Source organism: Stegodyphus dumicola, chromosome 10 (genome assembly GCF_044657685.1).
Source record: "Stegodyphus dumicola isolate Sdum_Otavi_A_Nest chromosome 10, ASM4465768v1".
NCBI lineage: Eukaryota > Metazoa > Arthropoda > Arachnida > Araneae > Eresidae > Stegodyphus > Stegodyphus dumicola.
The window spans coordinates 120812663-120823818 of record NC_140777.1 but is presented as its reverse complement, the minus strand read 5'-3'; the positions used below and the strand labels follow the sequence as shown (position 1 = coordinate 120823818).

General features: G+C 31.5%; 1 long non-coding RNA gene across 1 annotated transcript in view; it reads left to right on the top strand.

The window, feature by feature from the left end:
* Window positions 1-5602: 5602 nt before the first annotated feature.
* The window catches only part of LOC146995083 (uncharacterized), a 174902-nt gene continuing 169348 nt past the window's right edge, over window positions 5603-11156 (top strand). The window contains exon 1 of the long non-coding RNA XR_015043530.1: window positions 5603-5875. This is a non-coding gene — a long non-coding RNA (uncharacterized LOC146995083). The remainder of the gene's footprint in view (window positions 5876-11156) is intronic.

The following is an 11156-nucleotide window of genomic DNA, read 5'->3' as shown; positions in this document are numbered from 1 at the left end:
TATTTTGATAATTAATTTTTATGCATAAAAGATTTATTTCTTGTTGCGATTTGTTTCTCTCGGATAGCCTGGATTACATTATTCGGCTTACAAGGCTAGAATTTCTTCTTCAAAAGTTGGTTAATATACTGCTGATAGTACAGTGAATTAATTTTGACCTTACTTGAGACTGTTTCGAGTTTTAATTCACTGTTGCAAAAAAAAAAAAAAAAAAAAAAAAAAAACTGCCATGAATCCCGCTGATATCTCTACGTACATCGACACTTGTTCGGATCGGATCAGTCACAGAAAAGTGATTTTTATTTTTTCAACTACATTCATTTAAACATATCAACGCCTCATCAAATGCTACCATAAATTTCTATTTATCAGCAGCTAGATATTTTTCACGTAATTTTCTATGATGCATTTTTATTTCCGCAATATGCTTTGAGAAAAGCAAATAAATTTTTAAATATCTATTTTTAACTTTGTGAATGAATTTTGTCTATAGTGCCAGAAAATATTCCCAGTTCCGATGTAATGAATCTTTGAGTTTGGTGAACTTAAGATGCAGTTTTGTTGCCATTTTTTCTTTTAACTAGATATTTTCCTTTTAAATCTGATATATCTAAAAGTACTTTTCTTTGAAATGCAATAACCTCGACTTTTACACAGTCTTATAATGTTTTGAAACAAATGTTTTTCGTCGAAAAGAGCATTTACGTAACCTTCGAGTCGTCTATCAGTTTTAGGTTATATTTCCAAAATGAATCTATTATTCTGCATTCCAATCAAAACAAAACAGTAGCAGACAATAAATATTGAAAATGCTAAATCTTTATCTCAAAATGCTAACGAATGCTAAATAGAAAATCCTTTCCAAAAAGGGCAAAAGACCTTTTTTATTCTAGGCACTAAACATTTTTTTCTCTAAAAGTTCATCTCATTTAGTGTCTGATGACACTTGAAAGAATCAAAAACTTGAAAGAAGTACTTAAGGTACTTGAAGAAAGTTCCACGCATAGCCATAGGCCAAACACATTATGGACACCGTGGTGTCATGATGATGGCATACATTGCGTACATAAAGAGTTAAAAATTCTACAGGACTCAAATAATACTTATATTACCTTAAATGGGTGTTACCCTTTTTTTTTTTGTCCTTCCCAAAATAGTTTCCTCGTAAATCTTAAAAAAAGTACCCTTTCTGCTATAAACCCTATAAGTAAAACCCTTTCTGTCTTTAAAAAGAAGTTCCAACAAGAAGAGGAAAGGCGGAAATACCATAAATCTTTTCATTAAAATTCAAAAGAAACTGTTAAATGACGAAAGTTGGGGCAACTTGGTGCGTTGTGTTACTCTAACTATAGTTATCGATTTTTAACAGTGATTACCAGCGCCAAAAGTACAGCCCACTCTTTTTAGTATATTGGAATGACAACAAAAGAAGACTTGTAAAAGGGTTAAGATGAAGATGCAATTTTTCGAAAGAATGTGAACCTGCACGAAGAACACCCCGCGGAAGCGTCAGTTAAAAAAAAAAAAAAAAAAAAAAAAAAATCTTTGCATGCTTTGAATGGGACAAAGGATTCCTGTTGCAGATAATGACGTTAAATGTGAAGCGTACCCCTTTCCTTAGCATAAAATGTGTAAACTGTTGTCATGATGGCAAAACAAGTTCCACAATATGCTACATAATAGTAAGCACAAAAAGTTTATTTACAGTAGTCTTAATATTAGACAACAAACAAGCAGATTTTTTTTAATCGTTAGGGCTATATTTCATTCAAACAGGCTTCAATTAGGGGCCTCATTTTTTAATCTAGTTTTGATAATTAAAAGTGTGTTTTTATACGAAGATGTTTTAATTTAACTTTAAACTAATTAAAACAAGCTTCTTGAAGTTCAAATGTTAGCTTACATTTCTATTACAAATTAATGTAACATTTTAATATTTGATAGTTCTCAACGAGGTCTGAGTATTCCCTAATCCCGGTATAGTCTGAGTACGCAGCAGAGGATCGAAAACTATCAAACTGCACAAACAATTTGACCTCGTAGCCAAAGGGCGTAGCAGAAAAACAGAGAAATAAAAGCTCGCACACTCTCTGGGCCGCAAGTAACATAATTCTGTTTTCCCGGTTATCTTTCAGAAAAGGCTATACAATTAAAAAATCCTTCCCATTCTCTAAAAAAATAAAAAATAGTAAATAAAATGAAAAGTACTATACACATATTTTTGCATAAAATAAACAATGAAATTTTTATTTCGTATGTCTAAATGCGCACATCACCTGTTTCCCTTTTAATTGGTATAACGTTAATTAAACGAATATTAGAAATGTAAGACTAAATTAACAACAAACATATCAACAACAAACATTAAGCTTAAAATTAGCAGAGCAACAACGTTGAGAAACGTTTTGCTTCTTCCGTTGGTGAACCTGAAGTTTTTCACATACACAAAGATTTAACTTGTTTAGTTAATGACTTTAATTCCAATCCAGTCTTTCATAACTGCTTTTAAAATTCTATTAACTTAATTTTTCAATTTTCGTTATTATTTCCGTCGAAGATGATCTACCTTCTCGTCCGCTTTACTCCTTTTGGATACAAGTACAACAGTAGCTTTCTCTTCGTTACACATTTCTTTGCTCCTGATGACTTAGGATCTGTAGCTGTTTGCCCTCAAAATCGATGGATTCTTGACTAAGACCTTCGCCAGACACAAGGTTGTCAGTTTGATAATTTTATGTTTTAGTTTGGCGTGTTTCTCTTCTGTCTTAAAATTAAGTTTAATTTTATTCAACTTAAAACAAACAGTCGATCAGGAAGATAACTGGAGTTTCAAATATCTGGTGTCCGCATACTCTCCCCCCCCCCAGATTACATATAAAGTAAGTAGTCACATTAGTGAAACAAGCCAAGGATGTGCTAACAGTCATCAGGAATTAAAAAACAATGCTTAAAAATACGGTAACTTTTCAAAAGTTATGCATAATTGTCACGGCTAGAGAAATTAAATTATTACAGAAAATAAAGTCATTTTTGTTCAGTCTAACTTCAGTTTTATGTGGTTAGGAATGCCTTAAAATTTTAATGCTGCTTCTATAATACTTATGAATTTTTATTACGGTTTTATATACACTAATTTGCAGTGTTTGATTTTTGTTTTCAACAGAAATAAAAAGTGTTTTATTTTCTATTACTTTTTCCCTAAAACTGCAAAAAAAATTTTTTTCAAACATATCTTCAGCTTTTAGTAAACCATATATCAGTTACTGAATATATGTGTAATAATTCCGTTACTATAAATATATACAATTCTGTCATTACGAATATATATAACAATTCTGATATATTAGCTTAGTATATATATATATATACTAAGCTAATATATCAGAATTGTGTGAATATAAGTATAAATTCTATTTTAATTTAATACAGCTTCTGAATATATATAATAATTCTGATATATTAGCTTAATGTTTATCCTGAAAAATAATTCTAATATATCAGCTTAAAGAACTTCTGAAGTTTAAACCGTATAACGCACAGAGAATTTCATAAAGTTAAACGCCTTCGGTATGGAAGGGAAATTCCAGAATTAACATGTTAAGCAAATTAGATGAAAATAATCCGCATTTTAACGATATCCTTGTAAAATCTACGTACTTTGGAAAAACTTACGAATAATTTGAGACAGAATTAATTTCTATTCTTATTATTTTCTTATTAAAAGGGCGAAGAGATACGCTAAGGTAAAGATGAAAATCAACAATGAATACAATTTTTAAATTTTAGTATTTTAAAATAAATTTTAAATTATGTTACATAAACTGAATTTTGTTTTTACAATGCATAGTAAACGTATTCTTTTCATATTAAATATATAGACAAAAGAAGAGCACTTGGTCCGTTTGGTTTATGGCCAAAGGCTATCTGCCGATGGGGAGAAATGCCTTCGTGGAGGAAAACCACGAAGACCAACTATGCAGCCAATTTGTTCGCCAGGAACTGAGCCCAGGTCGAACTCCAAGCATTCAGGGATCTTAAATTCGATCATTGGTGAGCCAAAACTTTTAATGGTGGAGTAAAATTTATTCGTGCTGTGCCTCAGATTTATGCCAACAGCAAATGTAGTAGTCTTGTACTCCTTGCCAAGGTAAAATTCGAGGGCTTGTTGTGATTAAGATAAGTGACATTAGCTACAACAACAATAGAGTAAACAACATACTCCACACGTTTCTATCTATCATTTCTAAATAATATTTGTTATTCCTTATGACGCTGTAGATCTGTTGATATGCTAAGCATTCATTTTCTTAAATCATGGGCATAAAAAATGTACTTTATATCTCATGGCAATTATAATTTTTATTCAAATTTCAAATCATACGCCCTAGTTTCTATTTTAAAATTGCTATGAGAAATATTTCCCGTCACGAACTCGACATAACATTGCGCCGTTTTTAATGTATCTTAAAAAGAATGAAACAATAATAAACATATATTTGTAACTGCAACTGAGTTTAATAGTTCCTGATAATATTTTGATAATTTTCAATGATAAAAATACTATTAACAAAACATTTTGTAATTATATTGAATTGTGTAGTTAAAAGTATCGAGTTATATTTCAAATATGTTTGCACAAAAATAAAGATAACAAAAGAAATCCTACTCTGGGTAATGTCAAATACTCTGAAGTCAGGAGACCTCAAACCCTGTATTTAACTACTAGAGGTAGAACCCTTAGCAGTACATATATAATATCGTATTAATTGTCGTAAGTGAGGTGTTGTTTTATGTTAGTGTGCTATATGATGGAAAGAATTGCATGAAATTTAAAATATGTGGCAAATTAGTTCTACATTACTATTAAATAACGAAGAATTTGTTTGTATGTATGTCTGTATGTTCCTCGCATTGCGAAGAAACGACGGAACCTAGAACCACCAGATTTTGAATACATGTAGTCCTCCCACCAGCAAGCGCACCTCGAAGCTAGAATTTTGAACTTTTCATCTGCATCCCAGACTGTTCTCATTCGGCAAAATGAAAAAACACTTATATTTCAGTTTTAAGCAATATACTCAACTATTTAAAAGCAATGTGTTGCCACCGCCAGAAAAAAATATTTTTATCTTCCAGCGCCAACGTTTTGTCATTCAGTAAGTCGTAATATATTTGACGTTCAAATTTCATCTGTTTGATACAGTTTACCAAACCAACTGAATTAAAAGCAATAAACACGGTTCTTAAGTATATTTTTCCTACCTTTTATTCTGATTCATGTAAATAAAAATGGATTTAAATCAGAAGACATCTAATTAGAAATGTTAAATGTTTTTAATAAAGTTACACTAACTGGACTCATTAAAAATCATTACATAATTTTTCCCTTTTATAAATATTTTAGGCAGCAGGCCGCTCAAGCAGATAGTATTCTAAATATCAGAAGACATTGATGATTTTGTTGTCTTCATCAAAAAAGAATCCTCATATTTCTTTTCCCTTAGAGGAAGTAGCAATTGGTTAAAGAGAGGCCAAAGAAACAGCATCGCTACAAATCGGAAATGAATGATATGAAGTGAAAGAGCATCGCTTTCTTTCGTTCTTTCGTTTCTGCCCAGATGGAAAGCGGGAAGATTTCCTTCCTCCTCTCCCAGTTGTCACCGAAGTAAATTGCTTTCTGTACATCGATGTCACCGATATGACTGCCATATTGTATTTCGTTGTCTGTGCCAGCATTCTTGAAGACTCCGGCCTTTCCATCATCGAGCATGCCGTCGGGACCATCCACAAATTGCACGCTGTACACTTTCAAGATTCAGCAACCAAAAATGTAAAGAACTGATAAAGAAATAATTATGTACAGAGAATTTAGGAGGTAAATTATTTATTTTTTCATTTTGATTAAAGTTGCTTGTATAAGTGTTTGTAAGTAACAGTGCTTATGGATTGCCCAGCAGTGGCGAAAGGTTAAAATAGTCAAACGTTGGTGATTCGCCTGGGATTCGTTTCCTGAAAGCTGAAGTGGTTGGCTACAAGAAGATTTTCGTGGTTTTCAATGTTTGACATAAAGAAAAAGCAAGATCTCTTTAAAATATTTCTCACGGGTACTTTTATTCCTTAAGCAGATGGCCATCGATTGATTTGCTGTAATACTGTACAAACTGCAGCACAACGGGAAAAAGCAGCATTAAATTTAATTTTTTAAAGTAATCTACAGAAAATTTTAGGTTTATAATGACTTGCTTTTGATAAAAATTACATCGAAATGCCATAATGTTATACTAATGAATATTTCAATCAGAGATGGAAAAACGCAAATTTAAAGTTTGTAAAATGAGATGCGATTTATTTCAGTTTTATATTTAGTTGGTTAAGAGCCTAACTTATAGAGTCATTTAGAATTTTTCGATATAAGGAAACTGAAAAAAATCTGCCATGCTCTCACCGGGATTCGAATTCCTGACCTCCCGAATACGCGTCGAGCGTACTTCCAGTTACACCACGAAGCCCTGCGGAAAGGAGGAAAGAAACACCATATATACTCCCCTTGTAAATGGTGACTGGGGATTAGAGAACCCAGTCGCCAAATCCTGGCGGTGAGAAATTATCGTCAGCCACCTTTTAGTTCAGGCGCTACTTGAAGAGTTTTTAAAATTTTTTTCTATGTCAAGAAGCTGAAGAAATGTTCAATGCTGTAGACGAGATTCGAACTCCAGACGTTCTGAATACGCGTCGAGCGTGCTTCCTGTTGCACAACAAAGGCATGCGAAAAGGAGAGAGAAACTGTCTTATAAACTATCATCTTTACTTGTATGATACATTTTTAATTTATGCTTATGAGCACAGATGATTTCACAGTCAGCTTAAAATGGCACTTTATACAAAGCAGTTATTTCTAAAACTGCAATTATCTTCATTCAAAGGCTTCTAATGATTGAGAAGAATACCGAAATCATGGGCTGCTCTTCAGAAGTTTTTAAATTCTGATAAATTTATTCATTCTTAAATTCGTCATTGTTAGATTTAATAATAGTAATAACAAGTCGCAACGCATTTTTAACACAAAGCTTTATGATTTTGGGGACTGAAATATTTATTTTAAATAGAAAAAGAAAATCTTTAGATACTTGAAAACAACAGAATTTTGCAAGTCTTCAACACTAAAAAAAATTTTTTTTTTTTTTTTACTCTTTTTATTCTTTACGCAAAGGAATAAAACGTCTGTCTGCTTTCCGTTCCCCATAAGATATTTCGTTTCCTTTTTTTCAATACGACAATAAAATATTGATGTTTGACTTCTAAATTAATATAATATCTGGTTAAGATTTTTTTTTTCCTACCTGGAAATTACTCTTAATTTATTTCCAGTCGTTTTTACTTTTGTGCAATTTGTTTAGAAAACGTTTGGTTAGCTTTAGTATCAGAATTATTACAGATTTCTAATCTGCATGAAGTTGTTCAATCGAAAATTAAACTTGCTAAAATTAGAAAAATGAAGAATGTCGTTAGATTTCTGCTAATGATATTATTATTATCTTCAAAATAATTGTCTCATCATAGAAAATTGAAAATTTATACAGATTACGAATACTCACATGAATTTTAGGCTACAGCATTACTATTATTGTTTCTTTAATGATTTCCTATAGCTCAACCCTAATTCTTGGTTTATTGGAGTTAAATATATGAGAAGTGGCAATGACCACAACAGTTAAATGGCCTATCTCTGTTTTAACAGAGTCATTCAAAAACGTGTTCTGCCAAAGGCTTTTGACCTGCAATGTCTATCTACATTTCACTAATGATAGTTTACTCCCAAAATATATATTATACCTGACTATGATTAACCGAGTAGAAATTATTTCAAAATCATTTCGATTGCTAATATCCAAAGTTCTGATGATCCAGAAGAGTATGCGGACTTTAATAATCCATATGTGTTTACCGAAGAAAGCTACATACAGTCAACCGTAGATTAACCAGGTTTTGTCTAATAAAACTTATGCTGTTTTTTTTTTTTTTTTTTTTTTTTTTTTTTTTTTTTTTTTAAACGATTAAATTACTCTATCGCAAACCATCAGAATAAAGCAAAAATTCTACGAGAAATACAAAAAGGAAAAGCAGATGCTTGTGATAACAGCAGTTATAGCAAATGATGTCATATTTGGAAGCGGTTTTTATCTACAACAGTGCATTATTTAACTTTACATAATGTGGATTGTATACGCATTGTTTTTCTAAATCATAAAAATAAAGCTCTTAATTTAATAGAACTTAAATGGGCCTTAATGTTTTGTTTCCCATTGACTTCTGTCGCAATAGTTAATATAAGCAAACACATAGCTGTTTCTATTAATATAAGCAAACACATAGCTGTTTTCAAATATTTTTTCGTTTAGACTTATTTAATTTACATAAGGAATTTTTCTCCAAAATAAAGTGCTTAAAAATATAGGTATATTATGAACAGCATTTTTCTGTTAGTTATAATATGGATTTTTCCCCTTTCCCGTATTTGTTTTAACTATTATGGGATTAACCGTGATTTTTGGCTAACCGTGGACATCGTCTTTGGTGTTATATAATTAATCTGCTGTAGTTTAACACCTAACTGATGCAAGAATAATAATAATAAACTGATTAAGGAATTTATTGAGTCTGTAGAATCATTCAGAATTTTTCTATGTCGAAAAACCGAAGAAATCCGCAATGCCCTAGTTGGGATTCGAACACCGGATCTCCTGAATAAGCACTGAGCGTGCTTCCAATTACACTGCGAAGGCATGCGGAAAGGAGAGAGAAAATACCTTGCACATTCCTTCTTTTAAAGGGCAACTTGGGATCAGAGGACCCAATCGCCGATTCCTGGTGGTGACGAATTATGGTTCCCCAACTTTTAGTTCGAACGCCACTTGTGAGAGTCTTTTAGAATTTTTCGAACTTAAGAAAACTGAAGAAATCAGATCTTCCCTAGCCGGGATTCTAGCTTCGGACCTCCCGAAAACGCTTTGAGCGTGCTTGCAGTTACACCACGAAGGCATGCAGAAAGAAGGGAGAAAATCTTTTATAAGTCGTTTACATTATTCGAAAATATTGTTTAACAGACTTGAAGTCATAGAAAATTGTAAATAAACAGTAAGAAACTTCTTTGATTACCATCATTGCTTTTCCATTGAATTAAGCTATATTTTCAATTATTCTTACGAATTAATCATGTTGCAAAATTTATTATGTTAAAACTCTGATTTATGAAGAGGTACTTATGAGTACCATTAAACCTGTCTTGAAATGTCTGTAAGCCGTCTTAAACATCATGGGTAAATTATCTTAAACGTTAGTAAACTCTTAAAACCGTCTTAAATCTTATGACATACCGTTGTTTTTTTGAAATTTAAAAGCTGTTAATTAATAAAGGGATGAAAAAGCCGTTATAAAATTATTAATTTCCTTCTGCGTAACTCCTCATCTTCCTAATCTTTAGTTTCGAAGCGATCAGCATCATCATGCGACACTGTTTCCTGTTGTTGGCGTCGTCGTTCTGATAGATTGTGCAGCTTCCTGTGGATACTTCCCAATACCAGTCAGTTGTTTATGGAACTAAATAATAATATTCTTGCACTTCATTCTCATATTAATGTTCTGATTCTCGCATTATTCTCTCATCTGATTCTCTCATTGATTTTAATTCAGTACTAATAAGTATTAATTCTTTGTATGCTTTTTCAGGGTAATTAAAAACCTTCTCATGCTTCTCTGGTGTTTCTCAACATTTCTCAAGTTATTTGGAAAGAATGTTTCAACTCTTAGTAATTAGTAATTGTTATTTCGTAACTGTAGTAAAGAGTTTTGTGAAAATTACTTTTAAATCTTTGATTTTAATTCTAAATTTTCAAAAACGGTATTTGAGAATTAAGGGTTTTTCTTTAAACACCCTCCTTCTACTTTTGAATTAATTCAGTCAGGTTTTAAAAATATACGTATTTTTCTTTTCTTTTTAAAATCACGAAGTTAATTTATATTCTTTCATATGCTAGTTAGTCTGCGTCTGCATATTACAAAAAGCAAAGATCTTGCAAAATAATTGCTATGGTTTTACCAGTGCTGTAAAAGATAATGCATTATGTAAGTGAATTATGTAGAAATTGCTTATTTAATTTGCAGTTGTTAGTTAAATTACATCTGTTTGTAAACACGAATAAGCAGGGTTAACATTTTTAAAGTAAAAATACTAATTTAGAAATTGGTAACAAACTCTTCAACATTTTGTTGATGCAGCGTTTATCTTGATTTGTATTTCAAAATATTCTAGGTTCGAATCAAAATCTTTACAGTGATTTAAAAAAAAAATGTTAATAATAATAATTAAAAAAAGTCTGAAAGCTTTCATACTTTATGTTAACCCCCCCTTTTTTTTTTTTTTTTTTTTTTTTTTTTTTTTCATTTATACGCACATACACATTTCGAGAAGATTTAAACAACCGCTCCTTTGGACTAAATATATTTAAAAACACTCTAGAATAGAATTTCCGATAGAAAATCTAGCGCGCTGGAGATAAAAATGTTTTATTCCTTACACTGCTCGCTTTCCAGTCGTTGAGTTTTTTAATAAAAAATTCGTAAAAGTTTTACAAAATATGAAATTGATAAAAAATTCCAGATTTGGGCTTCCAGATGCCCATATTCGGGAGGAGACGTACGTTATTCAAAATTTGATGGCTCTAGGTACCGTTGTTTTATTGCATTGCGAGAAACATGCATACATTTATGTAGATTCTATATTATTTAATTTCTTTAAATCTAATACAGCGCTATAATATTTGCTGGCAACAATTTAAAAAGTAATTCAACGCTTTTAGTGACTGGACGCAAAATGCCGTTTCGAGACTAATAGCCCTTCTGGACTAACGTGCCTTTGGGCTGAATAAAAGAACCTTTAATTATACCAAGTAAAATTTACTGAAGTTATTTCAAAATCAAATCTTCCTTTCCTTTGGAAACTTTCTATAACGTATATTTGAGAAAGAGGGATATATGCAATAAGTTATGCCGCCCGTATAACGTATAACTATGGAACTTATGAAAACTGACTTTTTGGCGGGAAGGAGAGGGAAAAAATTTCTTATGGTTGTAAGGTTTATCTTAATTTTTCTAACAGT